Source organism: Schistocerca cancellata, chromosome 4, assembly GCF_023864275.1.
Source record: "Schistocerca cancellata isolate TAMUIC-IGC-003103 chromosome 4, iqSchCanc2.1, whole genome shotgun sequence".
Classification (NCBI taxonomy): domain Eukaryota; kingdom Metazoa; phylum Arthropoda; class Insecta; order Orthoptera; family Acrididae; genus Schistocerca; species Schistocerca cancellata.
In genome coordinates, this window is record NC_064629.1 from 639,185,728 (window position 1) to 639,205,218 (window position 19,491).

Sequence of the window (19,491 nt, forward strand, 5' to 3'; positions counted from 1 at the left end):
CATGTCCACCAAGTATTAATACTATGGGGTCGTCCTTTGCTGGTTTAGCATACTTCAAAAAATTGTCAAACCATTGTGTAAATATCTCACTTTGCATCTACTCTGACAGGTGAGAAACAAAGCTGTCCCATGTGGAGAACCATCTCAAAGAGTTCTACTTTCATCCACTGTCTGGGAAATGTGAAGAAAGGAGGGATAAAAGTCACTTCTGCAGATATACAAATTACAAACAAAGAGAGAATGACTCTTTTGTTAGATGTAAGGGAGCCAACTTGCCCTCTAACTTTTAGTACAAAAACCTTAGACAATTTAGATTGTACAACCAAAAGTCCCATTTCATTGATGATGTAAACCCCATGAGGAGGATATATGTGACTTTTCTGAACATCCTCTAAAATTTCAAAGAATTTAGTAACATTTATTGCTTTCAGAGAACAAATAACACTTACCTGCAACAAAACACAATGTATTCAGTTTCTGACATGGAGCTCCTGTAAAACCAACATTTTATTTTCCCAAGTCCATCAAACAGTGAAATCATCTGTTTTAATCTCTTAGGACTAAGAATAGATGGAAGACTTTCTTGATAGTATCACATTCAGGCCTTGTGCAAAAACTAAACACTGTTATCTCCACCATAATATGATCCGTGTGTCTAATACTGAAACACAGAGGCTTTGGAAATATGTCATATGTATACTTCTTGTGGATTTTTTTAAGAAACTAGTAATTTGATTTAATGTCCATAAATTCACATTTCCAAAAGTCTTAAATTTTAAGTTTGATGAATACCACACAGACTGAAGAGCAAGAATGACTGCAACACATGGAAGTCAGTGATGCAGCTGATTCTAATGTGTGAAAAATTATGGGACTACGCCATGGGTGCGGAGGAGGATGTAGATACATGGACAATTACTCTTTCGCATGAAGACAAATCTCTATATGCACATATGGAAAACATAACAAAGGCAAAATTAGCTCAGGACACCCTGGAAAAATTGGTTGCTGGTAAGAATAAAACTAGGTTAATGGATCACTAGGATGCTCTGTTGGACACCACATTATCCACATTTGAAGGAAATACTTAAAATTACGTTTCCCATATTCTGGATTCAGCCAAAAAACTACAGAGCATGAGCAATCCAGTGGATGATGGACTAATTCCACTCATTATACTGAGAAATTTACCAAAAGTTTGTCTGGTTTACTGAATGAGCATATAATCCAGCAAAGCAGATGAAAATTTCGCAGTGGAAAACATGAAAGAAAAGTTGTTAAATGGAAGTGTGAAAGGATAGTTCAACTTGGACAAAGATGGTGGTGAGAGTGCTTCATTCGCAAAGGATTATAAGAAATCAGAGCAGCAGTTTTCCAAATATAAACAAGAAATTAAGAAAATAAAATGTTTCAATTGCTTGAATGATGGTCAACTCAGATAATCAAAGAAGGATTCAAAGGGAGCTGACAAGTCATTGTTTTGTGCACTGCATGTCAGATTTCAACAAGAATGAGTGGATCACTGACTTGACTTCAAGAAAGGTGTGGTTTCGAGATTTTGTGCCAGAAAATTGCAAACAAAAAATTGTAGTGTGCTGATAATGTATAACTAGTAAGTGAAGGGAAAGAAAATGCTATTGTCAATTACGTTATTCTTGTCCCTGGCTTTCCCAGTAAATTTTTGTCAGTGTCTCCTTTGGTTAAGAGAGGCGTAAATAGTGTTTTTGACAAAGATACATGTAAAATGCTCAAAAGGGGTGAGCTACTTTGTAGTTGATTGGAGTCAAATGGCATCTATTAACTAAAAATGTTCAGCCTGTGTCAGTTGAGCATGCTCTGGCTGTTAGTAAAATTAGTAACTTGGAACACTTAGGATAGAGTACACTTGGTCATGTCAGAGTTGACACAGGACTTAAATCATGTTTACAGAGTGGAGGCATAAAGTTGGTGTTGTGATTCTGTCTTTTTGATAAGTGTAACTCATGTGTGCTTGATAATGTGTCTAAATTTTCATTTCCTATGACTGGAGCACAGAGTGCACCTTAGGATAGAGTACACTTGGTCATGTCAGAGTTGACACAGGACTTAAATCATGTTTACAGAGTGGAGGCATGAAGTTGGAGTGTTGTGATTCTGTCTTTTTGATAAGTGTAACGCATGTGTGCTTGATAATGTGTCTAAATTTCCATTTCCTATGACTGGAGCACAGAGTGCACCTGAAGTGTTTGGCTCAGTGGAGCAAATATCACATAATGGAAGTCATCAATGGTGGGAGTGATACCGCAGACACTGATTACGACCTGGACTATATCCCAGATGCTAAGTCAAGGGTAGACATTGAGAAGATTCAGATGGTGCTGATGGACCTCAATGTTCCAGAAGATGACTGACAAATCAGAAGGTCAGCCCATGTAGTCAAACTCAAAGAGTACCCAGATTATTTCACCTGTGTAAGTGCAAGTGGTGTTTCTTGCTCAGGAAGAGATACTTTGAATCTGGAAGATGCCATGTCAAGGAGTGACAGTAAAGAGTAGATAAAGGCCATGGAAGAGGAAAATAAAGTGCATTCAGAACAATGGTGGTTGGGGATTTGTGGACCCAACAAAGAGTAAAAGTATCATAGATAACAAATGAGTATTTAAGATGAAAAGGGGTACAGATTGCACAGCATGCTATAGTATTAGACTTGCTGCTAAAGGGATTTATTCAAATGTTTGGTATAGATTATGATGAAACATTTTCATCATTTGTGAGCTGAAATACTCTTAGATCTCTCAGTAGTTTAGCTGTAAGTCCTGATTTTAAGATTAATAATTTTGTATCATAAAACTCTTCTCACAAAGCAACTAGAAGGTTTTTGTATGAAAAGGTAATAAAATAGATGAGATCATCTATGGTTTAAAATGGTCAGCTAGACAGTGGAATGAAAAGGCAAAAAGTGTACTGTTAGACCTAAATACTCATGAAAGCTGTGCATACGTTTAAAGGTCAGGTAAAAGTCTTACAATTGTTGCTTTGTACCTTGATGATTTTAATGTATTTTGTGATAATACTGTGTTGAAAAACAAAGTGTTATCGAGACTTAACTGAGCATTTTAAAGTTAATGATGTAGGAGGAGCAAAGTCCTGTCCAGGCATGTGTATAACTAGAAACTGGGAAGTAAGTGTGCTAATTTAAAACTTGACAAAGAGCGTTATATCACAAATGCTTCCATATCTTTGATTGCATTCCCATGGAAACATCAATATAGGCTGTATTAAAGCTTTGGGGTGTTCAGGGTGATAAGGTTTAAGTGCCATTTGTGGGATGTTTACTATATGTCAGTACCACTATAGGACACAGCACATCCTATGCATTAAGTAGTGTAGGCCAATAAAACTACTAGTTTACTAATGTGCATTGGAGGGCAGCAAAGGAACAGGCCTACTTCATTATCTTGAGGGGTCAAAATTATGTCCAGATGTTTCATCAGATATGCGAAAATTTCTCTTTTTTCCAAAATATTAAGCAGGATATGCATTTCAGTAGTAGAAATAGTAAGTAATACAAAATACGGTATGCTATAGGTACTAAAACATATTTTGAAAGACATTTTGTTTTCTGTACTGCAGATACTACACTACTGGCCATTAAAATTGCTGCACCACGAAGATGATGTGCTACAGACGCGAAATTTAACTGACAGGAAGAAGATGCTGTGATATGCAAATAATTAGCTTTTCAGAGCATTCGCACAAGGTTGGCGCTGGTGGCGACACCTACAACGTGCTGACATGAGGAAAGTTTCCTACCGATTTCTCATACACAAACAACAGTTGACTGGCGTTGCCTGGTGAAACGTTGTTGTGATGCCTCGTGTAAGGTGGAGAAATGCGTACCATCACGTTTCCATCTTTGATAGAGGTCGGATTGTAGCCTATCATGATTGCGGTTTTTCATATTGTGACAATGCTGCTCGCGTTGGTCGAGATCCAATGACTGTCAGCAGAATATGGAATCAGTGGGTCCAGGCGGGTAATACAGATTGCCATGCTGGATCCCAATGGCCTGGTATCACTAGCAGTCGAGATGACAGGCATCTTATCTGCATGACTGTAACGGATGGTGCAGCCACATCTCGATCCCTGAGTCAACAGATGGGGACGTTTGCAAGACGACAACCACCTGCACAAACAGTTCAATGACGTTTGCAGTAGCATTGACTATCAGCTCGGAGACCACGGCTGCGGTTACCCTTGACGCTGCATCACAGACAGGAACACCTGCGATGGTGTACTCAATGACGAACCTGGATGCACGAATGGCAAAACTTCATTTTTTCAGATGAATCCAGGTTCTGTTTACAGCATCATAATGGTCACATCCATGTTTGGCGACATCACGCTGAACGCATATTGGAAGCATGTAGTCGTCATTGCCATATTGGCATATCACCCAGCGTGATGGTATGGGGTGCCATTGGTTACACATCTCGGTCACCTCATGTTCGTATTGACGGCACTTTGAACAGTGGACGTTACATTTCAGATGTGTTATGACCCGTGGCTCCACCCTTCATTTGATCCCTGCGAAACCCTACATATCAGCAGGATAATGCACGACCGCATGTTGCAGGTCCTGTACGGGCCTTTCTGGATACAGAAAATGTTCGACTGCTGCCCTGGCCAGCACGTTCTCCAGATCTCTCACCAACTGAAAACGTCTGGTCAATGGTGGTCTAGCAACTGGCTTGTCACAATACGCCAGTCACTACTCCTGATGAACTGTGGTATCGTGTTGAAGCTGCATGGGCAGCTGTACGTGTACAGGCCATTGAAGCTCTGTTTGACTCAATGCCCAAGCGTATCAAGGCCGTTATTACGGCCAGAGGTGGTTGTTCTGGGTACTGATTTCTCAGGATCTATGCACCCAAATTGCGTGAAAATGTAATCACATGTCAGTTCTAGTATAATATATTCGACCAATGAATACCCGTTTATCATCATCTTCTTGGTGTAGCAATTTTAATGGCCAGTTGTGTACTACTGATGGATAAGTGCCTTATACTAGTATGAGTAACTGAAAACACAGATGGGAAATCCCAAAGATCACTTACTGCAAGTGCTAAGAAGAAACTGTCCAAACCACCGAACTGAATACGATTTCCAATACAGAAAGGGTATTCAAACTACAAAAGATACACGAACTGATGTGGCATCTCTGCAGCAAATGACCAGTATTTCATAAATGTAAAACCATGACACTGCAACGTGATTGTTTCACCAGAACTCTTGTATGTGGCAGAAATCACAGTAATTTGAGGGATGATATTAATTCATGACATTGAGACACAAGAAAGGAAAACTCTTAGAAAAATCCAGCGCACTGTTCTCAGAGACAGAATTTGAGTAAGTTAACCTGCAAATGAACACTAAAAATAAGACATCAGAGATAAGTTAAGGAAAAGATGCCCACAGCTGCACATGCACCTATGTATGATGGATTAAAAAAAGACCTACTAGGAAAAATTTAGCATCATTAACAGAAATAAATCAAAGAGTAGTTAAATGAAAGAAACACAAGATGACCTGGAGTTATTGAAGCTCTCAGAAGAAGAAATTAAGGACAGAAAACAATTCAGAAATAAAATCAGAAACACGGAAATTGAACAAAAATCATGGAGATAAACAACAAGAAAAAAAGGAACAGAGAAAGGGAGGGGAAAACAGTGAAATAATTAAAAGGTTTTTGAAAGAAAAGAAAAGAGGAAAGAAACTGAAACTCTGACAGGCTCAAGTTCACATGCTCTCCATAGATACACACTTCCAATATTTACAAACCCCAGAACACACTTCTTCAAGACATTATTGAATACTTTGCCTACTTTCATTCTATTATCTTGCACAGTGTTATATTTTGAGGAGATTCTGTGCCCTCACCAAGAATATTCCTAGCTCAGAAAAAGACTGTCTTATCTGAGGTGTCAGTTTGTAAACTGGGTGTAACGAAAAATGGTATAATTATGTGAATGTATAAGGCTATTGTTCTGGTGTCTCAGACTCTAACTCCGGCATCCATGTACATATATCCCATCATGGGATTTGCTGTTGCTAATAGTGACTCAGTCAGAAAACATTGCCACATTCATTCAGTGAATGCTAGACAGAAAAATGATACGCACTTGGGTAACACTTCCTCAAGCAATGGACAGAAAGATGTGCGCCATTTAGCAGGTTTCCTGTTCAATAGGCTTCTCTCTGTAATACTAAACACCAGGAATTTAACATGAGTTGGGCTTTGCACATACATAACACAAGAAAGAGTTACTTGCTGGATTTACCTTCTTCAACGTTTCTCCTCATTCATAATATCTACAAATACAAAATTTTGCAAGTTCTGACATTGATTTCAATCATCATCTCAGTCACCACAATTAAATAAATGCAAGGTAGTATTAGAATCTTGCCCAAAACGCAATAAATTCTACTCATTTGAAGAATTCTTGGAAATTAATTAGCTAATAATATTTTATGCTATCAGTATAATCTCTTACCAATAGTTATTTATGCATTTTACTTTCTGTGTACGTGGATGTATATGATTCAATTACAAAACTTTTCACAACAGAATACTTCAATTTAGGTAATTGTTTGGAAAACACTGTAAGATAATAAATATCCTGCTTCTGCAATGTATTGCAACATAAAAATATTTAACATCTGTGACCAGTTTTAGAGAAGAAACTATGGTGGTGAGGAAGAAAAGATATATCCATGAACATGGTACAAGACAAAAGGAAAAGTTTCATGTCCAGTCAATAAGGACATCAGCCTATAAAACCTCCACAGTAAACACAGTAAATACAAATTTACAATACTTGTTTTGCAAATCAAACTGAGTTTTCCTGCTGCCAGTTATTTTATTAATCCCATACACATTTCGCCTTCTCCTTTAATAAGGCATCATCAGTGGGATCTATAATGATACAGTTTTGTTAGTTATAGATTATCAAACAGTTCACTTCACAATTTTTTGTAAAAATGTAATTACTTACAATTTGCTGATCAGCGTTTCCTCACATTTAGAATAGTCTTCCATATAAAGAAAAAGACATATCATCATTGTTGCTCTTTTATAAAACCCTAAGGGCATTCTTATTGGATCATTGCTTCTATTCAGTAGCAGAATTTGTAGATCATTTAAGATACAAAAGACTTGAAACAAGACAGTGCAGCTACTGCAAGAACCTTTGTTAATAATATGTAAAATTATTTCAGCAGATACATGAATTTTAGCTTTAACCACAAAGTTTTTTGCAGTAGCTGCACTGTCTTGTTTCAAGTCTTTTGTATCTAAAATGATCTAGAAATTCTGCTACTCAATAGAAGCAATGAACCAATAAGAATGCCCTTAGGGTTTTACAAAAGAGTAAGAATGATGATATGTCTTTTACTTTATACGGAAGACTATTTTAAATTTGTGTATTGTCATTTACTGTGGAGGTTTTATAGGCTGATGTCCTTATTGACTGGACATGAAACTGTTCCTTTTGTCTTGTATCATGTTCATGGATATTAAAATTTTCATTTACATCTTTTAAATTCTTTCTAATATATTCACAGATTTCTAGTACATACATACAGGGAAGAGGGAGAATTGATGACTTTTTCGAGCATGTTGCATTGCACTTACAGCTCTTTTATGAGTTAAGAAGATGATTGAAGTAGGTGGTGTATTACCCCAGAATATAATTCCGTACAGTAGGATTCTGTGGAATTGAGCAAAGTAGGCAGTTTGGACAGTGCTATAACTTTACTTTGACAGAGAGTAAACACACACTGTAATATATTTTATTTAGTGTTCCATTAATTTTGTTTGTATGTGTGTGCCATTGGAAGTTATTTTGAAGCAATAAGTCTAAAAACTTTATCGCATGTGAATAACATGCTAGAAATTCAAAATTTATCTGAAGCAGGAAATTGATCTGGGAAGACTGCGTAACACTTACCTCATACACGTTACAGCAAAATACAGGATGTCAAAACGTCCAAAAAATACACACCAATTGTAGAAAACTGCTTCCCATACTACAGCTTCCATCATCGTCAGCACTCTCAGCACCACACGAGCATTCCATAGTGTACAGTGCTAGTTAGCAGTCTGTGAGTTCCACAAGTGCAGTGGAGTTTTATATCAAGGTGGTCAAGTTGGCCAATATATATTTGACAGCTAGTAAGCCTGGACACTCTGGTTGAGTAATAGATAGAAATCTGCCAGAAATGTTAAATTTACTATTTACATTGTAAAAAACTAATGATCCATGTGAGGAACCACTTAAAAATGATGATTGGAGTTTAACATTTCATTTCCACCAATATCAAATCTACATCACCATCCTATGGCGAAAATCAGTGTTAGTTAAAAATAATATTGTCACCGATCAAGAGTGTGTGAGTGCAGCTGGCTGAGAATCCTTGATTATGAATTTACTACTACAGTTAGTTGTGAACCTGTTGCAATGCATAGTATGAATCTACCATACTGAATTTGCCATGGGGGCTACTGCTCGAATCTGTTGAATCAGCTACAACCACTAGTATGGTACTATACCAACCGAGCCAAAGTGACACATATGTCAGTATGAACTATTGTAGCACATTTTCCTCTTCAAGTACCATTACAATTCATCACAAAGAAGAGGTGTGATGTGCAGTTTCTGGTGTGTGGTGTTAAACAATTTGAAGTTGTTTCTGCTAAGCCCTAAACCTTAAAGTAACTACAATGAATACTCTGCATGCATACATACAACACATTGTGGAGAACATCTTATATCACTGCTAAGTTGGTCCTTTTGTAATTCCACTTGCATATGGAGCAGTTGGAAAGTGACATGAAAAACACCTCTGTATTACGTTTTACTGAACATTGGCTTGACAAAGAGAAACTTCATATGCTATGCTTTCCAAATTTTGTATTGGGTAGTTATTTTTGTCGGAAATTGTATTAACATGGTGTTAGTTGCATTTATGTTAAAAATAGCATAAATTTTAAACGTATGCCATATGTAGAAAAATTATCCATAGAGAAAGATATTGAGGTAAATGGAATTGAAATCACAGACGAAAAAATTGCTATAATTTGTCTATACAGGGCGCCAACTGGCAATATTGACATTATGTTAAAGAACCTTGAAAATATCTTACACAAGACTACACAAAAAAATAGAAAACTAATTATATGTGGGGATTTCAACATTGACTTTGCAAGTGAGTCTAATCAAAAAACTGCTTTACTGAACCTCTTAGCAACCTTCAATTTAAAGGCTGCTATAGAAACGCCTACACACATCGCAAAAACCTCAGCCACAATCCTTGATCAAATATTTACAAATGTGCCCTTGAAACATACAACACAAACCCACAATACAGGCTTTGGGGACCACACAGCCCAAGAAATTAGTATAAGATTAGGAAAACCGCTTAGTTCAACTGAACATCTAACTACTACATCTAGGAAGTATAATGACCAGAATATACAACATTTCCTTAACTATCTGCGTAAAGAAACTTGGGAAGACATCTATGAATGTGAAAGTACAAATGATAAGTTCAATAAATTCCTAAATAGTTTTACTTATTATTTTGAACTTTGCTTTCTACTCCATAAAAAGACATTCACAAAAAAGGATCTGAAAATAAAATGGGTCACAACAGGGATACAAATATCTGTGAAGAAAAAGAGACTACTTCATGAAATATCTAGACAGCACACCACATCCCCAGAGTTTGATTCCTATTTTAAGAATTACAAAAAGATTTTAACTAAAGTCATAAAAGAAGCAAGAAAATGGAAAATAGTTCCTTCATAGCAAATGCACAAAATAAAATGAAAGCCATATGGGAGATTGTAAAGCATGAAACAGGAGTAAAACGGAGAGAATACCATAATATCAAACTGAATGAAAACACTTCTGTAATATCTGATCCCCAGCAGATAGCAAATAATTTTAACTCATATTTCTCTGAGGCAGCTGAGATACTGGTGAAGCAAAACTTTGAAAATGCTGTCACTGCAAATCAGATTAAAACTATCCCTAGTAACAAGTCTCTCGTCCTACACCCAACAGATGAACAGGAAATGCTAAAAACAATAGGGGAGCTAAAATCAAAATTTTCCTCTGGTACTGACAACATACCAGACCATATCATTAAAAAATGTGCACCCTTAGTAGTTAAGCCCATGGTAGACATATGCAATAGTTCACTTTCTCAGGGAATCTTCCCAGAAAGACTAAAAATAGCTAAAGTGAAGCCATTGTTCAAAAAGGGTGAAAAAACAGATATAACAAATTATAGGCCAGTCTCTCTACTATCTGTTTTTTCTAAAATAATTGAAAAAATCTTTTATAAAAGACTCGTAGATTTCATTGAAAAAAATAAACTTTTCTCAGCTACACAGCATGGTTTCCGAAAATGTAAATCCACTGAGACAGCTATTATCGATTTCTTAAAAGAAACTTTAAATGCATTAGATAAAAAAGAACACATAGCAGCAATATTCCTAGATCTTTCATAAGCATTTGACATCATTAACCATGGTCTTTTGGTTAGAAAGCTAGAAAATGTTGGTGTCAGAGGACCAGCCTATGAATGGGTAAAGTCATATCTACAAAACAGACACCAAATTGTTGAAGTCTTGTACAAAGAAGGAAAAAACTTAACTTCCTATCAATCAGAAAAACAGTGTGTTAAATACGGTGTGCCGCAGGGTTCCATACTGGGACCAATCCTGTTCATGCTGTTTTTAAATGACCTGGAACCATCCAGCCCTAACTATAAGTACATTAAATATGCTGATGATACAAATATACTTATCAAAGGAAAGACCCAAGAAGAGCTCCAAAATGAAATAAAAAAGAGCACTACTAATGTCTCAAAATGGTTTGCAATGAACATCTTAATAATAAACACACATAAAACAAAAACACTATGCATCTACACACAGTGCAGAATAAACAGCCTTTAACTGCAACCATAGAACTGTTAGGCAAAAGACTTGAAATTGTAAATAGCACCAAATTTTTGGGATTTTGGATCCAAGATGACCTAAGATGGCAGAAACACACACAACACCTGTGTAGTAAATTAAATACCATTTGTTATAGTATAAAAATTCTTGCTGGATGCACATCTATGCAAGCCATAAAAAATGTGTACTATGCCCAAGCAGAATCATTACTAAGATAAGGTTTAATTTGCTGGGGAAATTCACCACCCAGCAAAAGCTGTTTCATTGCACAAAAAAGAATTATAAGAGCCATGGAAGGCTTAGCACCTCGATCTTCATATTCTTCCATTACCATGCCTATATATCCTAGAAACAATAATGTTTATAAGGAAAATCGTAGATGAAAATAACAAGATTGCTCCAAAAAACCAAAATATCCATTCATACAACACAAGAAATAATCAAGATTTACATATGCAGTTTTCACATACAACACTAAAACAAAAAGGACCCTTGCAAGTGGGAAAAAAACTGCATAACAAACTACCTAAAGAAATTAAGGCAATAACTGGCATGCATAAATTCAAAACTGCAGTGAGTGACTACTTGCTACAGAATTGTTACTGTAGTGTTGATAAATTTTTATCTACAATGTAAATATGTGAAAAATTTAAATAGTTTATACAATTAAGGCCAAAATAAGAAATGTGTACATTAGATTTATCTGTGTATTATATGTGGTCTATTACATATATGTGTGTGTATATAACCAAGGCCAAAAGTATGAAATGTGTGTGTGTAAAATTTATTTGTGAAATGTTATTCCCATATGTTAGAGTTATATTGCTATATACTGAAAACCATACAACAGCTTTTTTCTGTTAAACTTCATTGCAAATTATTTTACTTATCCTATATCATTATGTACCCCTGTACAGTTTATGATTCACAGGACCAATAAATATACAATACAATACAATGGTAGAACAAATATGGACCACTTTCAAATAACTTTCAGCATTCAAGTGTGGTGAACCTGTGTGACTTGGACTCTGAGATATGGATCTCTATGGAGATACTCAATGTAAGGGGGACGTTTCTTAAATTGCTTTGCAATTATATTGTCAAGTATGTGTTGGAACATAAGATTAGTGTCCATGACTTCTGATCAGTGTTAAATACAGAGTGTGCTGTGATCTGGCGTCTCACACTGGTGGCTGTTTTTTATGTTGAAATGTTGTGTTGCAATGTATTACTCATGTATGATGTCGCTGTGTCATCACAAACATTTACAATTGCTGATTATCATTTTATAGGAATGATATGAACACCATGATTTCCAAACCACAACTGGACGTGAATTTCACAAACAGTTGACTTTACACACCTCCAGAAACCTATAAATAGCTTGTGTGTCAGACAGAATTGCTGTTGTATTTGTTATACAACAGTAATTTCATCCTTTAAAAAGTCTGTAACCATAGTGTGTGGAACATTCTGGCTGAATGTATGTTTAAGGAGTTTTGGGTGGCATTAAAACATCATCAGCACATTCACACTGGGTATTTCCTCCACTCTCACCTCGCATGCATACATCTGATTCAGTAGGAAGGTTTTACATCTGAATATATTTCGAGGCCTCGACTGACATCTCTGCCCAAACTCTTTGCCTTTACAAATGTCTGCTTGTGTCTGTGTATGTGTGGATGGATATGTGTGTGTGTGCGAGTGTACACCTGTCCTTTTTTCCCCCTGAGGTAAGTCTCCACTCCTGGGATTGGAATGACTCCTTACCCTCTCCTTTAAAACCCACATCCTTTCGTCTTTCCCTCTCCTTCCCTCTTTCCTGATGAAGCAACTGTTTGTTGCGAAAGCTTGAATTTTGTGTGTATGTTTGTGTTTTTTTGTCTGTCTATCGACCTGCCAGCACTTTTGTTTGGTAAGTCTCAAAATCTTTGTTTTTATATATATATATATATATATATATATATATATATATATATATATATATATATATATATATATATATATTTTACACACACACGATTTATCAATGAATTACATAATGCAGAAGAACCTGCTTCAATCAAAAGAAATAGATCACAAGACTCCTCTAATACTTGTATGGGTAAATTACAAACTAGAATGTCCACTTTATAATAGATTAACCTGATTATTTATTTATGCCAATTTCATGCTACATGAATTCTCTAATCGAGTAAAAACTATTTTTTAATAAATATTCTTTAAGGAATGCTTTAAATTTACAGAGTTCCTTTATGTTTTTCATTTCTTTTGGCAATTTATTGTATATCTTGACACCTTGGTAAAACATAGTGGTTTGGGTTTTAGTTTTATTCATTCTGTCTAGGTACAAGTAATTACTGTTTCTGGTTTGGTGATCATGTATGCAGCTGTTTGCTGAATATTGCTCAATATTTTTGTGAATAAAAACTGTAGTTTGCAAGATATATTCACTTGGGATTGTCAGAATACCCCATTTTTTAAATAGCTCACTGTAGTGTGCTCTTTTGTGATTCTTGCTCATTATCCTGATAGCTCGTTTTTGCAATCTGAACAGATATTTCACATTTTGGGCATTTGCACCCAGAATGTTATGCCTTAACTTATTATAGAATGTATGTGTGCAAAGTATGTCATTCTCTGGCATTAACTATCGCACACAGTGACTAATATTCGAAAGGCATAGCATGCTGTGCTAATTTTTTTTCCAAGCATCCTAATATGTTCATCCCATTTTAATTGTTGATCAACATACATACCCAAAAATTTTGTGCTGGCTACACACTCTATGGTGCGACTTTTAAAACTTTAAGTTTTGTCATATTCAGTTTTTTCTTCATATAGAAGTTTATGTTATTAGTCTTTTTCACTTTGTTGTTATTTCACCAGTTGTGAACTACCATAAGTGCCTTTTCAGCTTTTACATTTAACATTTCTGGTGTCCTGTCTGTAATTATTATATTGCTGTCATCAGCAAATAACACTGTTTCACCTTGCATTACCCACTGTGGGAAGTCATTAATATAAATAAGAAACAGTACTGGGCTAACACACTCCCTTGAGGTACTCCAATGTTCAAATATTCTTCATCTGAAAGATGTTTCACTAAATAATTTGAGCTACTTGAAATTTGAGATATCTCCAGCTTCTGCACTCTGTCCGCAAGGTAAGATCTAAACCATTTATTTACAACCCCCCTGATTCCTAATGCTTCAAGTTTATCTAGTAGTATTTCGTGGTCAACTGTATCAAATGCTTAACTGACATCTAGGAAAATGCCTGTCACTTGTTCTCCTTTATCTACAGCTTCTACAACTACTCTTGTAAATTTTTCTGTAGCTACTTCTGTTCCCTTTCCAGTCCTGAAACCAAACTGTTCTTTGCATAAGAGGTGGTATTTATTTAAGTAAGCCATAAGTCTGTTTTTCATAATAGCTTCCATTATTTTTGAAAAAGAAGACAGCAATAAACTGGTCTGTAATTCTCTATATTTTCTGTATCACCTTTTTCGTGTATGGGAAGAATTTTTGCAAGCTTTAGATAATTAGGGAACCAACCTGAGAAGAACGACTTTTTTATAATGTCTGGTAAGGGTTCTTTTATGCTGCTAATGCAGTCTTTTAGTATACACACTGGAACTTCATCTAAACCTATGGATGATTTACTCCTGAATTTATGTACAATGCTACTGATTTCCTCTCCATTGGTGGGTAGCAGTAGCAATGTGTGAGGTACATAGTTCTTTGTCATTGTGTGTTGTGTCACAGTACAAGAGAAGCAGATGGAAGATTTAAATCTCTCAGGAATATTAACAATCTGTTACATCACTAGCACCAGTATTCATCACAAATGTGTGTAGAACACTGTTCCCTAGTTGTGGTTTTGGATCTGGATCTGACTCTGGATCTGTAGCAGAAATGGGAATGATGGACATACCCTGGGGCACACCACATGTAATTAATTCTCTATCATATGAAGACTGAGTGCCTACTCCACATTTTGCAATGACACCCTTTGTTTCCTATTAGTTAAGTAAGACTCGAACCATTTTGCAGCACTGCCAGTGACACCATAATATTCTAATTTACTTAAGGGACTGCTGTGATTCATGCAGTCAAAGGCTTTTGACAGGTTACAGAAAATGCCAGCTGACTGATTTGATATCTAACGAATTAAGTACATTCTCTCTGTATGTGTAAATAGCTTTCTCTGTATTGGAATCCTTACAGAACCCATGCTGTGACTGGGACAATATATTATTTACTGCCAGTATCTTAAGAAGATGCTTGGACACATCCTTTTCAAATATTTTTGAAAAAGCCAGAAAAAGTGAAAGCAGTTGATAATTTGCTGATATCTCTTTATCCCCCATCTTATACAGAAGCTTAACTTCAGCATATTTTAGCCAGTCTGGAAATGTTCAGCTGATAAGAGATTGATTACACAAATAACTTAAGACACAACTCAACTCAGATGAATATTCTTTGATTAACTTTGTTGATATGTTATCATAATGACAAGAATACTTTGCTTCTGTTGATTTTATGATAGCTGCTATTTCCTTGAGAGAAGTGAGTTATTTGCAAAGATTGGCCTCAGATATTCCATTTCACTGTTTACTGAACCTAATAACCCCAAGCTGTCAGTAACATAAACAAAGTACTTGTTTAATAGGTTAGCAACACTACATGCACATTCAGAAGCCAACTGTACTTCATTTCACTCGAGTCATATACAGTCTTCAATATCATCACCTGTTGTGCAGTACACAGACACAATTATGAGTTTTACATGGGCAGTAATAATGTCTCTGTTTCCAGTAAATTTTCTGTACAGTAATCATTTACAATATAGGCACTGCAATGCAAGTGTATGCCACTACTAACATATATTGATCACCCATCCCACCCAGTTTTGTGTTATCTACAGTAACCTGTTACTAAGTTAAAACATGGTCATACACAACTGCATTCAACATTCATTTAATCACCGTCTATTAATCTATATTGTCATACAGGGTGTTTCTGTGACGAAGTATAAAAATGTAACAGGGCATAGAGAATGCTCTTGAACAATTTGAGATATGGAATCTGGGGTTGGAGAAGCCAGCTTAAGGAGATATGGAAGTAAACTTGTCTATTGCTTTGTCTAGAATTACTGGTTTCCAGCTGATTTACAACTAACATGTGTACAAGTTTGTAAACTTGTACTGTGCTGTTTATTTATATGTACATTCTTTATTTCCCGCAGGGAAACATAGAGGACAAGCCTGATTACCAGGAAGTCACGATGCAGGTTTTGTTTACTTTACTTGTCCATGTGGTAATTCTGTTGTATCATATTTCTTGTTCCACGACAGAATGTGCTATGAGTTAACGACAGAACCATTCATTACTCAGTGCTATTCAGTGATGTACAGTACAATGTGATGGAGTAGTACCGATATAGTATTTCCTGGTCACCAGATTGGAAAAGGAGGTCCTATTCCACAGTCTACGAGATCAACTGACCTGAATCCCTTTGATTATTTCCTATGGGGATATCCAAAGTCACTTGTGTATGAGACCCTAGTGGATACAGAGATGGAGTTAGTTGCCAGAATTGTAGCTGCCTGTAATGTGATTTGAAACATGCCAGGAATATTTGCAGGGTGCATCACAATCTTGTTCGCCGATGTCATGCTTGCATTGAGATTGATGGTTATCAGTTTCAGAACATTTTGTACAATACAGTGCAAATGCTATGTTCATTATATCAATGATGGTATTTGCTGTGAACAAATGTAAATAAAAAAGAACACAATGAAGTGATTTTATTCCTCTTATCTCCTGATTTTATTCCTATTATCTCCTTAAGTTGGCTTCTCTGGCCCCAGGTTCCCTACCTCAAACTGTTCAGAGTGTGGGGCGGTGGGTGGAAAATATTGTATTATATATATTATTTCTTTGCCGTTCTCAACACAGGCTCTCCAATGGTTACCCATATCAGCTATTGTACTATCAGAGCTGTTCAGAGTCTATTGCGTGGATCCTATTATTCCTAGATAACGAAACTGTTCAATAATTGACATTGATGTAAATGTTCAAAGTGAATTCTCACGAAAATTTGACGTTAATACTCATCAAACGCCACACTAGTAATGGTAGAAAGTCTGTCATGCGGCAACACGTGAAAATACGACACACACAAACTGAGACTAAATCACTGGAGTCATTCCATAATTAACACTTTACCCCAATGCGAACTCATTGTTAAGTGCATATCGTGTTACGTAATAGAGCATCCAAGGCTGTTCCTGGCAACTGCACAAACGCAACGTGGCTTCCGACATGGAGTGCACGCAATTTTTTTTTTCATTCCCCTGCCCCATATGGGCAGGGGAGGGCTGTCAGCGGCACAATCCGCCGCTCTTCAGCCAAGTGACATGACAACTAAATAAGAATAAAATGTTACATACATAAGGCGATAAAAAAGGGGGAACATAAAACAGAGTAAAGGGAGAAAATGGAGGTAAAAATAGACTGGCATAGAGAAAATCATGGGGGACAGTTAAAAAAAGTCACCAGAAAGTTAAAAAACACAGTTGGCGATTCTTAAAACACAGAGAAGACACTGAATGGACAGGCACCGGTTAAAAGTCGGCCACAGTAGTAAAAACACTCCAGAACAACACACTTAAAACCCACTTGTAGCACACACGGCGAAGAATAAAACTGCCAGGTGGGACCTGCCAAGGGAAAGGTCTGAGAGGATGGGAAAGAAGGGGAGAGCAAGAGGCAGCAGGGGAAGCGGCGCGATGAAGAGAGTAGGGGCGTGAGCGGGTACACGAAGAGGAAGGAGACATGTGGGGTGGGAGATGAAGAGGGAAGACAGGGCAGGAGGGAGTGCAGAGACACTGAAAGGGGGCACAAGAGAGGGAGGGGGAGTAGGAGGGGGAAGCCGCTCAGGACGAGAGAGGGGGAGGAGAGGGAACCCTGAGGAGGAGGCCGGAAGATGGGGTTAGAGTTGGTAGGAAGGGTAGATGTCAGGGCAAAGCTCATCATCTGGGAGGGGTACACTGTGGAAGTTGCATTGGGAAAGAAGATGGAGGGTGTGGAGATGGAGAGAGGGTGGGACACAGCGGTAAAGGCGCGGCAACTGGTTGGGGGTGGAAAGGAAGGGAGACACCAGGGGGTGAGGGGGATCAAGGCGGCGGACAATATATAGTGTGCAGATGTGTTCAAGGAAAAGGAGAAGGTGGGGGAAAGGGATGAGGTCTTAGAGGACGCGCGTGGGGGATGGAAGGCGGATGCGGAAGGCGAGGCGGTGCACATGGCGTTCGAGGATTTGGAGGGCTTTATAGAACCAGGGAAGGGCAGAAATCCAAGCTACGCTGGCATAACAGAGGATGTGGCGGATCAAGGATTTGTAGGTGTGAAGGATGGTGGAAGGGTGCAGACCCCACGTCTGGCCGGACAGGAGTTTCAGGAGATGGAGGGGGTTGTGAGTTTTGTTTTGGATGGTAAGGAGATGGGGAGTCCAGGTGAGGTGGCAGTCAAGTGTGAGGCCAAGGTATTTGAGGGTGGGAGTGAGGTGGATAGGACGGCCATAAATGGTGAGGTAGAAATCATGGAGGCGGAAGGAGCAGGTGGTGCGGCCTATGATGATCGCCTGGGTCTTGGAGGGATTGATACGGAGGAACCACTGGTTGCACTAAGTGGTGAATTGGTCAAGGTGGGTTTGGAGGGTATGTTGGGACCGTTGAAGGATAGGATAAAGGGCTAGGAAGGCGGTGTCATCAGCAAACTGGAGAAGATGAACAGTTGGGGGAGGTTTGGGCATATCAGCAGTGTACAGGAGACGGAGGAGAGGGGAAAGGACAGAACCTTGGGGCACGCCGGCAGAGGGATAGAAGGTACGGGAGTTGGAATTGTGGATAGTCACATAGGAGGGACAATGGGAGAGGAAGGAAGCAACGAGACGGACGAAGTTGATGGGGAGAGCGTAGGTCTGGAGTTTGAAGAGGAGCCCGGGATGCCAGACCCAGTCATAGGCGTTCTGGAGATCAAGGGAAACAAAGATAGCAGAGAGACGGGAGTTAAGTTGGGCACAAAGAAGATTGGTAAGGTTAAGGAGCTGGTCGTCGGTGGAGAAGGAAGGCCAGAAGCCACATTGGGTAAGGGGAAGGAGGTGGTGCTGGCTAAGGTGGCGGTGAATAAGGTGAGAGAGGATGGCCTCGAAGACCTTACTGAACACAGAGGTGAGGCAGATGGGACGATAGGAAGAGGTATCAGATGGGGGGTTTGCTAGGTTTAGGGAACACCAGGACACGGGAAGTCTTCCCCAGGTTGGGGTAAAATCCAGTGGAGAGGAGGACATCGTTCAGGGTAGCAAGGACAGACAGGAAGGATGGGGGGGATTCCTTGAGGTGGCAGTAGGTGACGCCATCATGACCAGGGGCGGTGTTGCGTTTGGAGCAGAGGACGAGTGTGATGTCTTGT